This window comes from Theropithecus gelada, chromosome 1 (genome assembly GCF_003255815.1).
Source record: "Theropithecus gelada isolate Dixy chromosome 1, Tgel_1.0, whole genome shotgun sequence".
NCBI lineage: Eukaryota > Metazoa > Chordata > Mammalia > Primates > Cercopithecidae > Theropithecus > Theropithecus gelada.
The window spans coordinates 30,713,247-30,730,683 of NC_037668.1; the positions used below are offsets into that span (position 1 = coordinate 30,713,247).

General features: G+C 47.7%; 1 protein-coding gene across 5 annotated transcripts in view; it reads right to left on the minus strand.

The window, feature by feature from the left end:
* The window catches only part of GNB1 (G protein subunit beta 1), a 119,195-nt gene that overhangs the window by 82,805 nt on the left and 18,953 nt on the right, over nucleotides 1–17,437 (minus strand). Inside the window, exon 2 of one of the 5 annotated variants that reach the window (XM_025397974.1) lies at nucleotides 9,928–10,007. The exons of the other annotated variants lie outside the window; for them this stretch is intronic. The gene's annotated coding sequence lies outside the window, so the exon portion shown is untranslated. The remainder of the gene's footprint in view (nucleotides 1–9,927; nucleotides 10,008–17,437) is intronic. 5 annotated transcript variants of the gene reach the window in all.

Genomic DNA, 17,437 nt, shown 5'->3' on the forward strand with positions numbered 1-17,437 from the left:
GGGGTGGGGCGGAGTCCAATCTGATTCCGAAGTTTGAGAAGCTGTATAACCCATTAGTAATTGTGGCTATTTAAAAATAAAATATAGTTTCCTTCAATTTATGGGTATTCGTTTTCTTTTCTTTTTTTCTTTTGGAGGCAGAGTTTCACTTGCTGCCCAGGCTGGAATGCAACAGCGTGATCTCGGCTCACTGCAACCTCCACCTCCCAGGTTCAAGCTTCCTGTGTCAGCCTCCCAAGTAGCTAGGATTAGAGGTGTGCACCACTACGCCCGGCTAATTTTTGTATTAGTAGAGACGGGGTTTCACAAGGTTGGCCAGGCTGGTCTCGAACTCCTGATCTCAAGTGATCCACCCGTCTGGGCCTCCCAAAGTGCTGGGATTATGGGCGTGAGCCACCACGCCCCCAACAACAGGTATTAGTTTTCAAATGGCTACCCTAACTTCCTAGGACATAAAGAGTTAAGCTGTTTAGATGGAAAGATTCAATAAAGGGCCGGGCGTGGTGGATCACTTGAGCCTGTAATCCTGGCACTTTGAGACCAGCCTGGGCAACACAGAGAGATCCTGTCTCTTAAAACAAAAAAATTCAATAAAGGGAATGTCAGATATATATCGGGGCCTAAGGGCATTGTGCATACCCTGAGACATAAAGATGCCAAGAATCTGCCCTCAGGGATGAGACGCCAACAGAGACTGACTGGCAGAGGTGGGGGAGGAAAGAAAATGGAAAGGAAGGGGGAGCAGGGCAAACTAAAGGAGAGAAAAGGAGACAGGAAGGAGAAGAGAGGTGGGGGAGAGGGATGGGAAAGAAGAGGGAGGCAGGCCGGGTGTGGTGGCTCACGCCTGTAATCCCAGCACTTTGGGAGGCCAAGGTGGGTGGATCACGAGGTCAGGAGATCAAGACCATCCTGGCCAACACGGTGAAACCCCATCTCTACTAAAACTACAAAAAAAAAAAAAATTAGCCAGTCGTGGTGGCAGGCGCTTGTAGTCTCGGCTACTTGGGAGGCTGAGGCAGGAGAATCCCTTGAACCCGGGAGGCAGAGGTTGCAGTAAGCTGAGATGCGGCCACTGCACTCTAGCCTGGGCCACAGAGAGAGACTCCATCTCACAAAAAAAAAAAAAAAAAAAGGGAACTGACTTCCTAATCTTTGTGTTTCAGAACAAAATCCAGCACAGCTGGGCACAGTGGCTCACGCCTATAATCCCAACATTGTGGGAGGCTGAGGCAGGGAGACTGCTGGAAGCCAGGACTTGGAGTCCAGCCTGGGCAACATAAAGAGTCCTCATCTCCCCCCCGCCCACACACACACAATTTTTTAAAATTAACTGGGCATGGTGGTGCATGTTTGTAGCTGAGGCAGGAGGATCACTGACCCTCAGAGGTCAAGGCTACAGCAAGCTATGACCCCACCGCTGCACTCCCGCCTGAGTGACAGAGTAAGACCCTGTGTACAGTCTTTAAAAAAAAAAAAAGACCAGCAGGAACTCAGTAACTGCTTATTGAAAGGCATCCCCCAAGAGAAGAAGAATTGGCAAGCAGCCTTGAGGACAGAGGCATCTCAGAGATTTTATATACTCAGGGGGTTGGGGGTTGGTGGTGGGGGAGGAGTGAAGGAGTGGCAGGAAAAGATGTAAGTAAGACACAGGCCAGAGCTGGAAGCAGCCCTGAAGGAGGCTTCAATCTGTGGCTAAAGCAGAGAGCTGGTGCTGAGGCTCCAGTAAGAGCTCAAACTAGACCCTCCAAGCAACACAGACAGCACTGGAAACATTCACCAGAGAAGCCCCAGGATACATCTCTGGGGTATTCAGCTCAAAATGCAAAACCTGAATCCCGCCATGAGGCAGCCACCAGACCCAAAGTGAGGGTTGTCCTACAGGATAACTGGCCTGTACTCTTTAAAACCTCAATGGAGGCCGGGCACAGTGGCTCACGCCTGTAATCTCAGCTACTCAGGAGGCTGAGTATCAAGAGAATCGCTTGAGCCCCGAGGGGCGGAGGTTGCAGTGAGCCAAGATCGCACTTCTGCACTCCAGCCTGGGTAACAGAGTAAAACCTTGTCAAATAAATAAATAAATAAATAAAGTGCGTGTGTTAGGAGAGCAATGTGGCAGTCCCATGTGCAATGAATCGGAGTATGAAGAGCCAGTAACTCACTCCCGGGACCTCCTCTTCAGAGGCTTGTCAGGTCAATTAGGAGATGATTACAACAGTCTGAGTGAGAAGTAGTCCACCCATTAACTTCTCCCCACTCTGAGTGAGCTACACAGTTTCCTAAGTCTGTTTTCCGGTAAAGTACTTCATTTATTTTTTATTTATTTTATTTATTTATTTATTTATTTATTTTTGAGAAAGTGTCTCGTTCAGTTGCCCAGGCTGGAGTGCAGTGGCACAATTACAGCTCATTGCAGACCTGACCTCCTGGGCTCAAGCAATCCTGCCACCTCAGCATCCCAAGTAGCTGGGACTACAAGCTGTGCTCTGATGCCCCCCTAATTTTTGTATTTTTTATAGAGACAGGGTCTCCCTATGTTGCCTAGGCTGGTCTCCAGCTCCTGGGCTCAAGCAATCTGCCTGCCTTGACCTTCCAAATTGTTGGGACTACAGGCACAATCCACTGCACCTGGCCAGTACTTCATTTGTATGGAAGCAGAACCAATACACCCAACAGAAAAGGAAGGAAGCTGAGGAGGGCTCCTCGGTAAGGTATTACACGTAGGCATCACCCCTTGGAGACTCTTAGAAAACACCACGGAGGAGGCAAGGTGGCTGAATTTGAACTGCAATGCTGAAGTCCACACAAGTAACAGCCATAAACACACAAGAGGGAAAACCAAACCTCATTCAGCCCCACGCCGGGCCACATCCCTCTACCTAACAGTACGGTACTAGACCCCAGGCTGAATGTGTCTGACTCTCTCAGTGCTGTGGACACTGGGGCCATCCTGGGTGCTGCAGGGTGCTGAACAGCATCCCTGGTGTCTGTTCATCAGATGAACGAATCCGTGGTCACTGCCCCTCTTCAGCCACCAGTCTACAAATGAACTGTAGAGGTTTTCCAACCAATCAAATGAGTAACAGAGGTTCAGATGGGCAAGTTGCGAGGTGGTGCTGGCTAGAATGGAAGCAGTGAGGGCCCCAGAGAAATAAAGAAAATAAGTGACAACACCCAGTCATGTAAGTTATACAATTTATAGCCAACCTGAGTAATATATGAGATAATTTGACTGATTTTAGAGCTTTATCTCCCAAAGAAACTTGGCCAATTCAGAAAAGCACGGCCGTCCCTTGCCCACTGTGGCTGCTGCCACCGGAGGGGGTTGGGAGTGGGACAAACACACCCCAGACGTTGCAAAGTGTCAACAAAGCCCTTTACTGAAATGTCTACCTAGGAGACCTAACTGCCTTTCTATGGCTAGACCTACAGTGTTCAGGCTCCACCACCTGCCACACACTGTTACTCTGTTAAATATAAAAGAACGTAAAAAACAAAAACCGACAGGACTCACTCTTCATCCACAAACAGCTCATTTTGAGACCTTCTTCAGCATACCACCACAGAGGAATTCTCCTTCCAAGGTCCTTTTAGTGAGCAAACACCCAAATTTCAGATATCACACACAGTAAGAATCCAAAGGAGATTTAAGTTGGAAAAATTCAGAAAACCTACCTATGCTTAAGCACAGAATCCCCACTCTCAGTGTAGTATATGGTAGCACATAACTGATAACAGAAATTTTTTTAAAGAATAGGACAGAGCAATATTTCTCTGGGAGGTGATGTTGCACAGTGACTGAAAACAAGAGGGTCTGGGCCAGGTACGCTGGTTCACGCCTGTAATCCTAAAATTTTGGAAGGCCAAGGCAGGTGGATCCAGTTTGGGCAACATAGTTGGACCCTGTCTCTACAAAACAAAATTTAAAAAATTAGCCAGGCAGCCAGGCGTGGTGGCTCACGCCTGTAATCCCAGTACTTTGGGAGGCCAAGGCAGGTGGATCACGAGGTCAGGAGTTCAAGATCAGCCTGGTCAAGATGGTGAAACCCCGTCTCTACTAAAAATACAAAAAAATTAGCCAGGCGTGGTGGCAGGCACCTGTAATCCCAGCAACTCGGGAGGCTGAGGCAGAGAATTGCTTGGGAGGCGGAGGTTGCAGTGAGCCAAGATCGCGCCCCTGCACTCCAGCCTGGGTGACAGAGTAAGACTCTGTCTCAAAAAAAAAACAAACAAAAAAAAAACGATTCTTAGCTTGTGAGCCATAGAAAGATATGGCAAGCTGTAGCGTGGCAACTTCTGGCTCATAGCATAGGGTCTAGCACACAGCAGGTAGTTAAAACAGCTGCAATGATATTGGCTTCTCCCACTATCATCACAAGTTATTCCTTCCGGCTGACCCATCCTATTGATTACCACCTGGCCTACAGGTTAACTTCAGGTAGCCAATTCCGTGCCATGAAAAGCATGCTCCCACCTAAGAGAAACCTGACATTCCTGCACCCCAAGAAGTACATTTTTGAGTCTTTAAATCAAACTATGTAATCTTGCCAAAGAACTCTGAAAAACCCAGTATACAAAAGGCTTTTTCCACAAGTTTGTACTCTGAGTAAAATTCTATGTTCTGCAATTTATAACTAAGAGGTTATATTTTAGTTGCTCATCTCCCAACACCTTTTCCTCACTGCATCTCAGAGTGCTCACTTACAGCTGCTCATGCACGTCTCCTCTTCCACAAGACATGAAGGTTTCATCAGCGACAATTAGCTTAACCAATTACATTTTACTTGGCCTTTGGTTTTGCCTGATTGCCTTGTACAGAGTTATGAAGAGTATTGCTATTTAACATCTGTTATAAAAACTACCAGGCCGGCCGGGCGCGGTGGCTCAAGCCTGTAATCCCAGCACTTTGGGAGGCCGAGACGGGTGGATCACAAGGTCAGGAGATCGAGACCATCCTGGCTAACACGGTGAAACCCCGTCTCTACTAAAAAAATACAAAAAACTAGCTGGGCGAGGTGGCGGGCGCCTGTAGTCCCAGCTACTCGGGAGGCTGAGGCAGGAGAATGGCGTAAACCCGGGAGGCGGAGCTTGCAGTGAGCTGAGGTCCGGCCACTGGACTCCAGCCTGGGCGACAGAGCGAGACTCCGTCTCAAAAAAAAAAAAAAAACCTACCAGGCCATGCACTGTGGCTCAATGCCTGTAATCCCAGCACTCTGGGAGGCCAAGGCGGGCGGATCACAAGGTCAGGAGATCGAGACCATCCTGGCTAACACGGTGAAACCACGTCTCTACTAAAAATACAATTAATTGGCCGGGCATGGTAGCACATGCCTGTAGGCCCAGCTACTCGGGAGGCTGAGGCAGGAGAATCGCTTGAACCCAGGAGGCAGAGGTGGCAGTGAGCCAAGATTGCACCACCGCACTTCAGCCTGGGCAAGAGAGTGAGACTCCATCTCAAAAAGAACTACCAGATTACAGTTCTGTTGACAATAACAGCATCCAAAAACCAGTGACAGAATACAGAAAGAAACATGACTACAAGGTCTATGAAAGAGCAGACTATAGTAACCTAAAGGCAGATTTAAACAAATTCCTGTAATGTGCTAATTTCAGTCATGCTAACTTTGAGAAAGTTTTTAAAACTTTTAAATGTAAATAATCCACTTTCACATTTCTTCCCAAATGAAAAATATCTCCTTTTTTCTGTCACTGACTTTGGCAAATTTTCCAAAAACTAAAGACAAAACAGTTTTTTTTTTTTTTTTTTTTTTTTTGAGACAAAGAGTTTCACTCTTGTTGCCCAGGCTGGAGTACAATGGTGTAATGTCGGCTCATTGCAACTTCTGCCTCCCAGGTTCAACTGATTCTCCTGCCTTGGCCTCCCAAGTAGCTGGGATTACAGGCATGCACCACCACAGCCAGCTAATTTTTTCTATTTAGTAGAGAGACAGGGATTCACCATTTTGGTCAAGCTGGTCTCAAACTCCTGACCTCAGGTGATCCACCTGCCTTGGTCTCTCAAAGTGCTGGGATTACAGGTGTGCGCCACTGCACCTGGCCAGAAAACAGTATCTTAAAACAGTATGTTCCTTTTCCCCATTCACCCCATGAGACATGACGTTTCACAGGGATGTATATTTCTTTCAGATTTTGATACATATGTGCATAATTTTTCACAAATCAATCAAATGATACCATATTTCCAAAACTATACATATTCAAAATGCCCAACCACTTACTGTATTGTGGTCATCTCTTCATGCCAATAAAGAAAGGCCACCTTAAATCTTTTTGACAACTGCACAGTATGCCATTCCAAGTTTGCCTTAGTTTGACCAATCTCTATTGATGGGCATTTAGATTAATCCAGGGGTGTCCAACCTTTTGGCTTCCCTGGGCCACACTGAAGGATCTGTCTTGGGCCACACATAAAATATACTAAGTAGTGATAGCTGATGAGCTTTAAAAAATAATAATAATAATAATAATCGCTACAAAAAATCTCAATGCTAGGCCGGGTGCCGCAGCTCACGCCTGCAATCCCAGGGCTTTGGGAGGCCGAGGTGGGCAGATCGCCTGAGGTCAGGAGTTCAAGACCAGCCTGGACAACATGGCGAAACCCCGTCTCTACTAAAAATACAAAACTTAGCCAAGCGTGGTGGTGGGCGCCTATAATCCCAGGTACTTGGGAGGCTGAGTTAGGAGAACTGCTTGAACCTGGGAGGCAGAGGTTGCAGTAACCTGAGATCAGGGCACTTCACCCCAGCCTGAGCAAAAGCAAAACTCCACCAAAAAAAAAAAAAAAAAAAAAAAAAAAAACCTCAACATTTTAAGAAAGTTTACAAATTTGTGTTGGGCTGCAATGCGGCCCACAGGCTTCAGGTTGGACAAGCATGACTAGGCATTCATACAGCAAATATTTATTGAGACCTACTATGTACCAGGCACTGTCAGAGGATATATCAGTAAATAAAACAAGAAGTTCTCTACCCTCATGGAGCTTACAGTGACTATTGACAATTTTTTGCTTTTATACCAAAAATTCTAGCTGGGAGTTTTTGAGCATTGACTGTCTTAAATATTCTGCTTTTATAACTAATTTTATAATAAGCATTCTCTTATTTCTTCATTTGAATAAATTTCTAAAAACAGACTTGCTGGAACAATTTACTTTAGAAATGCTACTTTTATACTCAAAATAATAACCTTTTATCATATATATTCCTAACATTTTTCTCTAATTTGCCTGCCTTTCAACTACAGTTCAAAGGTCCCCAAACAGGCATCTTTTGCTGTAGATACGTTCTGAATGCTTAAGCAGTTACCTTTTCTACCTTTTCATGGTTTACAGCCTTACTGTCATACTAAGAAACTCTTTACCAACAGCTGGATTGCCAGTTGATCCAATACCTTCTACATGACAAACCATCCATTCCCAACTCATTATAAATGCTATATTAATAATACGCTTCCATTAACTTATACATCAGTATCTAGGACTGCTTTGTTCCACTTACCTACAGTACTTATAAAAAAATCTACTAGGAAACATTCCCCCTTTTCTTTCTTTAGAACCCCCCTCAAATATTTACTTCTCCAAATCAAGTGACATCTTGAAAATATTCAAGCACACACGTATAGGAATACTGCATTCAAGCTCTGTATTTATGTCTATCTACTCAAGTTCTCTTTCATCCCTTCAATAATGAATCTAAAGGTTCCTTCACATAATTTTTGAGATGGAGTTTCGCTCTTTTTGCCCAGGTTGGAGTGCAATGGTGGGATCTTGGCTCACTGCAACCTCCGCCTCCCGGGTTCAAGCGATTCTCCTGCCTCAGCTTCCTGAGTAGCTGGGACTACAGGCATGCGCCACCAAACCCGACTAATTTTGTATTTTTAGTAGAGACGGAGTTTCTCCATGTTGGTCAGGTTGAACTCCTGACCTCAGGTGATCCACCCGCCTCGGCCTCCCAAAGTGCTGGGATTATTACAGGCGTGAACCACCACTCCCAGTCATATAGTTCTTTTTTTTTTTTTTTTGAGACAAGAGTCTCACTCTGTTGCCCAGGCTGGAGTGCAGTGGCCGCATCTCAGCTCACTGCAAGCTCCGCCTCCCGGGTTCACACCATTCTCCTGCCTCAGGCTCCCGAGTAGCTGGGACTACAGGCGCCAGCCACCTCGGCCAGCTAGTTTTTTGTATTTTTTTTTTTTAGTAGAGACAGGGTTTCACCGTGTTAGCCAGGATGGTCTCGATCTGCTGACCTTGTGACCCGCCCGTCTCGGCTTCCCAAAGTGCTGGGATTACAGGCTTGAGCCACGGCGCCCGGTCCCGGCCATATAGTTCTTGTAACTAACTTAAACATGTTTTCCCTTTTATTTTATTCATTTATGTTTTTGGAGACGGAGTCTTACTCTGTCACCCAGGCTGGAGTGCAGTAGCGTGATCTCAGCTCGCTGCAGCCTCTGCCTCCCAGGTTCAAGCAATTTTTCTGCCTCAGCCTCCCGAGTAGCTGGGATCACAGGCGTGCACCACCACATCCAACTAATTTTTGTATTTTTTAGTAGAGACGGGGTTTCACCATGTTGACCAGGCTGGTCTCAAACTCCTGGCCTCAAGTGATTGCCCCGCCTCCGCCTCCCAAAGTGCTGGGATTACAAGCATGAGATACCGTGCCTGGCCATGCTTTCCCCTTTTAAAAAGTGAAAAAGTTGGCCAGGCACAGTGGCTCAGTCTGTAATTCCAGCACTTTGGGAGGCTGAGGCGGGTGAATCACGAGGCCAGAAGTTCAAGACTCTACTAAAAATACAAAAAAATTACCCAGGCGTGGTGGCGGGCACCTGTAATCCCAGCTACTCAGGAGGCTGAGACAGAGAATTGCTTGAACCTGGGAGGCGGAGGCTGCAGTGAGCTGAGATTGTACAACTGCACTCCAGCCTGAGTGACAGAGCGAGACTCCATCTCAAAAAAGAAAAAAGTGAAAAAGTTTTAGGCCTAACAACCACGAAACAGATGCCATTTGGTCTATTTGCCTAAGAACTCAAAAAATCTTCTAAAGTTAATTTCTATAAAGAATAAATTAGGCCGGGCGCGGTGGCTCAAGCCTGTAATCCCAGCACTTTGGGAGGCCGAGGCGGGCGGATCACGAGGTCAGGAGATCGAGACCATCCTGGCTAACATGGTGAAACCCCGTCTCTACTAAAAATACAAAAAAAAAACTAGCCGGGCGTGGTGGCGGGCGCCTGTAGTCCCAGCTACTCGGAGGCTGAGGCAGGAGAATGGCGTGAACCTGGGAGGCGGAGCTTGCAGTGAGCCGAGATTGCGCCACTGCACTCCAGCCTGGGTGACACAGCGCGAGACTCCGTCTCAAAAAAAAAAAAAAAAAAAAAAAAAAAAGAATAAATTATTTACAGCTGGTCATGGTGGCTCATGCCTGTAATCCCAGCACTTTGGGAGGCCGAGACGGGCGGATCACGAGGTCAGGAGATCGAGACCATCCTGGCTAACACGGTGAAACCCCGTCTCTACTAAAAAATACAAAAAAACTAGACAGGCGAGGTGGCGGCGCCTGTAGTCCCAGCTACTCGGGAGGCTGAGGCAGGAGAATGGCGTGAACCTGGGAGGCGGAGCTTGCAGTGAGCCGAGATGGCGCCACTGCACTCCAGCCTGGGCAACAGAGTGAGACTCCCTCTCAAAAAAAAACAAAAAAACAAAAAAACAAAAAAATTAGCCCGTGTGGTGGCGGGCACCTGTAGTCCCAGCTACTCGGGAAGCTGAGGCAGGAGAACGGTGTGAACCCAGGAGACGGAGCTTGCAGTGAGCGAAGATCACGCCACTGCACTCCAGCCTGGGCGACAGAGCAAGTATCCTTCTCAAAAAAAAAAAAAAAAAAAAAAGAATAAGTTATTTACAAAAAAGAAAAGCAAACTTACAAAGACCAGAGGCTCTGGTCAGTCCAATGCTCCTTTATGTTATCCGACCAATCACTATCTCAGACACTTATTACTGACTTCTATAAGAATCCAAAAAACAGAATTTCACTCAAAGGACAATCTGTTTCAGCTAACCATTCATGCCCAAGAGGATTATGAGGGTTAATTCATTATCGGTTAATTAATTACAGGGTTAATTAATGGTTAATTAATTACAGGGCAGACCTCAGCCCCCACCTTAGTGTCTCTAAGGTGGGTGGGATGTAGTCAGAGAAAAGGTGGTACAGTAACAGCAACACAGGTCCATCAGGAACTGGAGCTTTTCCTACTGTCCCTGCTTCCTCCTCCAGTGAATCCCAACAATCACAGCCACAGAAATAGTAAGCAGGAAAAAACGAGGAGGTGGCAGTAGAGGAGCCTATTTGTCTTATCCCTTATCACAGTTATTCATCAAGTAGCTGGTTCCTCTTTTCTGCCTCTTCTTCCAGATGATCCAATGACCCTCAAACTGCCCTCCCAACCCCGAAAGAAAGTCTCTGATTTTTGTAATGGGTCAATATACACAAAAACTTCAGAGCCATTTATATTCAATTTATCAAGGACTACCTACGCTAACACGCTTGTACAACACAACTTGTAATGCTGCTTTGTTATGTCTTCAGATTCAGAAACAAACACAATCTTTTTTTTGTGTGTGTGTGTGAGACAGTGTCTCACTGTGTCGCCCAGGCTAGAGTGTAGTGGTACAATCTAGACTCACTGCAACCTCCACCTCCTGGGTTCAAGAGATTCTCCGGCCTCAGCCTCCCGAGTAGCTGGAATTATAGGCGCCTGTCACCACGCTCAGCTAATTTTTGTTTTTAGTAGAGAAGGGTTTTCACCATGTTGGCCAGGCTGGTCTCGAACTCTTGACCTCAAGTGATCTGCCCGCCTTGGCCTCCCAAAGTGCTAGGATTACAGGTATGAGCCACCGCACCGGCCCAAAGACAATCTTTTGTTTTTGTTTGTGGGGTTTTGTTTTTGCTTTTTTGAGACAAGGTCTCACTCTGGCACCCAGACTGGAGTACAGTGGCATGATCATAATTCACTGTAACCTCAAACTCCTGCCTCAGCCATCCCAGTAGGTAGGACTACAGGCACCATGCCCAGCTAATTTTGTTTTTTTTTTAACTTTTTGCAGAGACGGGGTCTCACTACATTGCCTAGGCTGGTCTCAAATTCCTGGCTCAAGGGATCCTGGCAACTCAACCTCCCCAGATCCTGAGATTACAGGGATTATAGTTATGAGCAACTGCAACCAATCCGTTTTGTTTAAAAATCAAATTCCTTCCCTATCAAACTCAACTTTCTGAATCGCACTTTGTCTTTTCCAAAACCTAATATTCTTTTTTTTTTTTTTTTTTTTTGAGACGGAGTCTGGCTCTGTCGCCCGGGCTGGAGTGCAGTGGCCGGATCTCAGCTCACTGCAAGCTCCGCCTCCCGGGTTTACGCCATTCTCCTGCCTCAGCCTCCCGAGTAGCTGGGACTACAGGCGCCCGCCGCCTCGCCCGGCTAGTTTTTTGTATTTTTTAGTAGAGACGGGGTTTCACCGTGTTCGCCAGGATGGTCTCGATCTCCTGACCTCGTGATCCGCCCGTCTCGGCCTCCCAAAGTGCTGGGATTACAGGCTTGAGCCACCGCGCCCGGCCCAAAACCTAATATTCTGAGCTTAGCAGACACTTCTTTATGCACTGTCATGCACGTTAGTGTTGCTGGAATTACAGTAAGATATAATCATCTGCTAAGAGCCAGCCAGTTCAACCTATTTCTGATATAAGAAGCAATTTGAGCACTTTCGGAGGCAGAGGTAAGTGAATTACCTGAGGTCAGGAGTTCAAGACCAGCCTGGCCAACATGGTGAAACCCCATCTCTACTAAAAATACAAAAATTAGCCGAGCATGGTGGCACATGCCTGTGGTCCCAGCTACTTGGGAGGCTGAGGTAGGATAATCTCTTGAACCCTGAAGGCAGAGGCTACAGTGAGCCAAGATCACGCCACTGCACTCCAGCCTAGACTCCGTCTCAAAAAAAAAAAAAAAAAGGCAATTTTATGCTAATTCAAACTGCAGTCTAACCTCGTAAGAGTTAATAAAAATAGCTCTATCACGTGCTTCATGTCACAGCCAAATTGCTAACTGGACAGAGCTGCATACTGAGTAGAACAAATTTTTAAGCCACAAAAATCGGCTGACAGAAAAGGTCACGTGACCATTTAAATTTTATCCTAATAGCTGGCAGCAGCGATGAGCCAGGCCTGTGAATAGAAAGATAGAGAGAACCCCCAAGCCATCCACTTCCTCTGCCAGCTGATTCCCACCTACATCAAGCACACTTGGTCTCACCCTATGGTCATGGAACAGCAACAGCAGCAGTACCTGCAAGCTCCTTAGAGCTGCTTTTTTGAGACAGAGTCTTGCTCCATCGCCCAGGCTGGAGTGCAGTGGCACAATCTTGGCTCACTGAAATCTCCACCTCCCAAGTTTAAGCGATTCTCCTGCCTCGGCCTCCCGAGTAGTTGGGATTACAGGTGTACGCCATCACACTCAGCTAATTTTTGTATTTTTAGTAGAGATGGGATTACACCATGTTAGCCAGGCTGGTCTCAAACTCCTGGCCTCAAGCGATCCACCTGCCTCGGCCTCCCAAAGTGCTGGGATTACAAGCATGAGACACCGCACCTGGTCATGTTTTCCCCTTTTAAAAAGCGAAAAAGTTGGCGGGGCACGGTGGCTCACGTCTGTAATCCCAGCACTTTGGGAGGCCAAGGCAGGTAGATCATGAGGTCAGGAGTTCAAGACCAGCCTGACCAACAGAGTGAAACCCGTCTCTACTAAAAATACAAAAAAAATTATCTGGGCCTGGTGGCATGCACCTGTAATCCCAGCTACTCAGGAGGCTGAGGCAGGAGAATCGCTTGAAACCGGGAGGTGGAGGTTGCAGTGAGCCAAGATTTCACCACTGCACTCCAGCCTAGGCAACAGAGACTCCATCTCAAAAAAAATAAAAATAAAATAAAAACAGAACTCTCCACTGTTCCCCACATCACCCTCCAACTACTGAGCTCCTTCTCTGAGCCCTCTAGAGCAACCTTCTTGAAGTCATATCTACACAGGTGGTCTCCTCTTCCATCTCCTATGTTTCAACTGACTCCAATCTGGCTTTCACTCCTTACCGTGACACCAAAAAGGTTGACCACGTAGTACCTGCAGTCCTTAAATTTAATGAACCCTTGGCCAGGTGCAATGGCTCACACCTGTAATCCCAGCATTTTGGCTAACATTAAGGCTGAGGCAAGTGGATCACTTAAGGCCAGGAGTTAGAGACCAGCCTGACCAACATGGTGAAATCAGGTGTCTATTAAAAATACAAAAAGTAGCCAGGTGTGGTGGTGCACACCTGTAATCTCAGCTACTCAGGAGGCCGAGGCAGGAGTATTGCTTGAACCCGGGAGGCAGAGGTTGTGGTGAGCCCAGATCGCACTACTACACTCCAGCCAGGGTAACAGAGTGAGACTCTGTCTCAAAACAAAACAAAACAAAAAAATTAAGGAACCCTTTCCCCACCCCCATTCACCTGACTCCTCAACAGCACCCTACACTGTCACATCCCACCTCTCCATGTCTCCTCGATCTAACCTCTAATAGCTGGGCACCCCACCTCTCCTCTTAACCCCCCTACCGACCATCACAAGAACAGAAAGACCAAGACTTCCAGACGGGACTCCAGGCCAACAGACTGTTAGCCAGCAGTTGGCACTTAGTTGCCCTATACCCGTTTTGAGCTTCAGATGTTCAAGGCATGGCTCTGCACAGCCAACAGACTTGCCTCCCCTCAGTGCTCGACATCATCACCCTCTAAATGTGCAAAGCAAACACAGAAATCATCCTGGCTTCCTTCCTTTCCCTACTCCCCTACACCCGGGTCCATCAGCAACCTGGCTGACTCTACTACCCATTTCTTCCCATTTCCTTAGTCCCCATCCTCAGCCAAACCACGCCATTTCTCATCAACAGTCTCCTTAAAATGACCTATGTCTCAATCTGTGCCCCCGACAATCCATTTTTCATTCAGCAATCTGAACAATCTTTTTTCTTTTCTTTTTTTTTTTGAGACAGGGTCTCGCTCTGTTGCCCAGGCTCCAGTACAGTTGCGTGATCATAGCTCACTCACTGCAAACTCCAATTCCTGGGCTCAAGTGATGCTCCCTCCTCAACCTCGCCAGTAGCTGGAACTACAAGTACATGCCACAATACCCAGCTAATTTTTTCTTTTAAGTAGAGACAGGGTCTTGAACTCCTGGGCTCAAGCAATCCTCCTGCCTCAACCTCCCAAACTGTTAGGACTATAGGCACGAGCCACCGCACCCAGCCTTAACAAGCTTTTAAAATTCACCTTTTGTCACTTGGTGCTTAAAATCTTTCAACGGCTTCCCACTGCATCAAGGAAAACATCCAAGCTCTTCTCCAGTGTGGAAACTGTAGAAAATGCATCATCTGCACCAGGACACTCACTCACTGGGTGTAAATCAAGACTGTCCTGGGCAAACTGGGCCTCTGGCACCTGCCTGAGGCTGTGTGGCCAAGGCCTGACTTCCACCCCTACCTCTGCCCTACAGATTTGCTCCTCTGAGCTGAGTTTCTGCCTGCTGTCCCTGCCATGGGGCCTCTGCAATCACTGCCCTCTCCACCTGAAGCATGGAGGCTCCTTGCCTACCTGGTTCCTTCTCATCCTTCAGGCCTTCCCTAAAGACCCTAAACCAAGTGCCCTCTCCACCCAACAGCTCACAGCACCTACCATAGGCCTGAACTTCGCTTCTTCAAGTTCGCCATCTCCCCACAGAGAATGAACTATCAATTGCAACTTCTCAGTACTCAATCATCACCAAGCACAGTGTCTTGCTCGAAGTAAGTACTCGGTAAATATTTGTTAAAGAGTTCACTCCATCCCACAGATACCATTATTAACTGGGCCTCCTAAAGCAGGCAGTTCTCGAGGTCACACAGTATAGGAAAAGCTGTGATGAAAAATGACCATGGTTTCTACAGGTCCCACCATCAAGGACCAGAGTCTATCTCCTACTCTCCAAGCCTGTGCTAAGCTTTGCTTTTTTTTGTTTTCTTCCTTTATTTCTTGTAGAGATGGGGTCTCACTATGTTATCCAGGCTGGTTTCAAACTCCTGGCCTCAAGCCATTCTCTCACCTTGGCCTCCCAAAGCGTTGGGATTACAGGCATGAGCCAGTGCTCCTGACCTGTGCTAGGCCTTATAACTTGCATTAAGCAAGGGAATACAGCAGAGGTGACACCGTGACTTCTAAACATGTCCTCAAGTAGCCTGTCAAACTGTGCTCCTGCCCTCATGGAATTCAGCCACTATGGGAGGAAGCCTGAGCTACACTGTTGGAGGGGCAGGCTGAAGAGATCAGAGGCACCCTGGCTGAAAGCCCACGTGGGTGAGGCCAATGGGAAGCACAACCCAGCTTACCTGCCAACCAACTGTAAACTGCCCTTGCTAGCGTGGCCAGCACAGTGAACAGAGACGAGCCCAGCCCACATCCATATACCCCCACATGATGATGAACAAGAAGTTACTGTTTTAAGTCACTTCATTTTGGGGTAGTTTGTTAACCAGCAATATATAACTGATATAAGGCCATGGCAATATGCTCTTTTTAAACTTGGCACCGAGACCGGGTGCGGTGGCTCACACCTGTAATCCCAGCACTTTGGGAGGCCAAGGTGGGCGGATCACCTGAGGTCAGGAGTTTGAGACCAGCCTGGCCAACATGGTGAAGCCCCGTCTCTACTAAAAATACAAAAATCAGCCAGGCGTGGTGGCTCACACCTATAATCCCAGCTACTCAGGAGGCTGAGGTAGAACTGCTTGAACCCGGGAGGCGGAGGTTGCAGTGAGCCAAGATGGTGCCACTGCACTCCAGCCTGGGTGACAGAGCAAGACTCCGACTTACATAAATAAACTTGGCACTGAGAGTGCTGGACTGGACAATCCTCCATGGTGGAGCAGGATCACTGTGGCACACCCCAGCTGTGACAACCACCAAAGTATACAGGCAGGCAGCGTGGGGACTAAATACAAGAGGGAACACAAACCTGCCTCTAGGGGACTCAGCGCCTTCACAGGGAAGGAAAGAGTCCCTGCTTTGGGGGCATTCTTTATGTCTTCTCACTGACTTCTGATCTAGGTTACTGGTCCCCAAGAACAGTCAGTGGGACAAATACTGGCAGCAGCCTCAATCCATCCCTGTGGAAGCTACCAAGGACAACACTCTTCAGTTCCCACAAAAGAAAGACGACTAGCAAAGCATGAACACAACGCACCCCCTGTCCAGGTGCAGGGACTCACGCCTGCAATCCCAGCACTCTGGGAGGGCAAGACGGGCAGATCATATGAGGTCAGGAATTCAAGAACAGCCTGGTCAACATGGCAAAACTCTGTCTCTACTAAAAATACAAAAATTAGGCCGGGCTTGGTGGCTCATGTCTGTCTGTAATCCTAGCACTTTGGGAAACTGAGGCAGGCAGATTGCCTGAGCTGAGGAATCGGAGACCAGCCTGGGCAACACAGTGAAACCTCGTCTCTACTAAAGCACCGGGAAAGCCAGGCGTGGTGGCATGCACCTGTAGTCCCAGTTACTTGGGAGGCTGCAGCAGGAGAACTGCTTGAACCTGGGAGGCAGAGGTTGCAGTGACATGAGATTTTACCACTGCACTCCAGCCTAGGCGACAGAGCAAGACTCCATCTCTTAAAAAAAAAAAAAAAAGGCCGGGCGCGGTGTCTCAAGCCTGTAATCCCAGCACTTTGGGAGGCCGAGACGGGCGGATCACGAGGTCAGGAGATCGAGACCATCCTGGTGAACACAGTGAAACCCCGTCTCTACTAAAACTACAAAAAACAAGCCGGGCGAGGTGGCGGGCGCCTGTGGTCCCAGCTACTCGGGAGGCTGAGGCAGGAGAATGGCGTGAACTCGGGAGGCGGAGCTTGCAGTGAGCTGAGATCCGGCCACTGCACTACAGCCTGGGCGACAGGGCAAGACTCCGTCTCCAAAAAAAAAAAAAAAAAAAAAATTAGCTGGACGTGCTGGCACACGCCTGTAGTCCTAGCTACTTGGGAGGCTGAGACAGGAGAATTGCTTGAGCCTGTGTGGCGGAGGTTGCAGTGAGCTGAGATGGCGCCACTGCAGTCCAGCCTGGGGGACAAAGAGTGAGACCCTGTCTAAAAATAAAAAAGTGCCTCCTGCACTTCGTTCTGTGAAGCATTCAGAATCCTCATAGCAGCAGTCCCCAACCTTTTTGACGCCAGGGACTGTTTTTGTGAAGGACAATTTTTCCACAGTGGGGATGGTTTCAGGATGAAACTGTTCCATCTCAGATCATCAAGCATTAGATTCTCATAAGGAGCACACTGCCTACATCCCTCACGTGTGCAGCTCACCACGGGGTTCACGCTCCTA